Source organism: Morone saxatilis, unplaced genomic scaffold (assembly GCF_004916995.1).
Source record: "Morone saxatilis isolate NCDOM2014 unplaced genomic scaffold, NCSU_SB_2.0 Contig8, whole genome shotgun sequence".
Lineage (NCBI taxonomy): Eukaryota > Metazoa > Chordata > Actinopteri > Moronidae > Morone > Morone saxatilis.
The window spans coordinates 27,030,621-27,031,553 of NW_023340257.1; the positions used below are offsets into that span (position 1 = coordinate 27,030,621).

General features: G+C 34.8%; 1 protein-coding gene across 1 annotated transcript in view; it reads left to right on the plus strand.

The window, feature by feature from the left end:
- or128-10 (odorant receptor, family E, subfamily 128, member 10) overlaps positions 1 to 933 on the plus strand; it is a 12,379-nt gene that overhangs the window by 1,840 nt on the left and 9,606 nt on the right.

Here is a 933-nt window from a genome sequence, read left to right on the forward strand (position 1 = left end):
CCTAGAGTCTCTCTCTCTCTCTCTCTCTCTCTCTCTCTCTCTGTCTGTCTGTCTGTCTGTCTGTCTGTGCTTCATTACAGGAGTGGGATCTGGTGTTTAGGTGTCTGGTGGCCAGCTGCTAATCATCCTCAATCAGGAGAGGGAAACGGAGAAGCTAAAATGCTCATTTCTTCCTTGGTTGGGGGACTTATTCCCGTAGCACTCTATTGAAAAACTCAAGATCTGCTAGTAAACAATACAATGTGTATTGAACTCACTTCTGAGACGATTTGATACTGATTACTTTAATTAAATTCAGTTACTGGAAACAGATCTAAAGAGCTTTTTGCCAAAACATGAACCTGCTGAATGTTCATGTAATGTTGTAAATAAAAAACATTTAAATTCAGAGGTTTGGACTTCTCATCCTGTTTATTGTTTCCGTATTAAGTTAATTCAGTTTGGAAAACCCAGGACCCTCCATAACAATACAATTACACTATTATCTGCAAAACTGTGTGGGACAAACAAAGACTGTACAACTGAGACTATACAAAAACATTTAATAAAAACTGTTACATCTACATAAGAAAACGTACACTGTACTATACAAAACGACTTCATTCAAAACATTCAAATCTTTTCTGGTGGCGTAGCAGCAGTGTTTTACCATCTGTTGCTAGTTATTTACTTTACTGACATTGTCTTAGTAAAGTGCCTTAGTGTTAAACCTGCTATTTCATAATTACAAAGATTTTAATTTCCATTCTACTATTAGATATATTTTGTTCTGAAACATGGTGCACATAACTGTTTTTATATCTGATGTAACAGCTCTAGAGTTACTTATCAGTAAATAAAATAATAACATGTGGGTAGAATAATACAAAGTATTAGTACAGTAGTTAGGTGGCTGCTAATACATTGCCTAAATTTGATATCAGATTATTACAT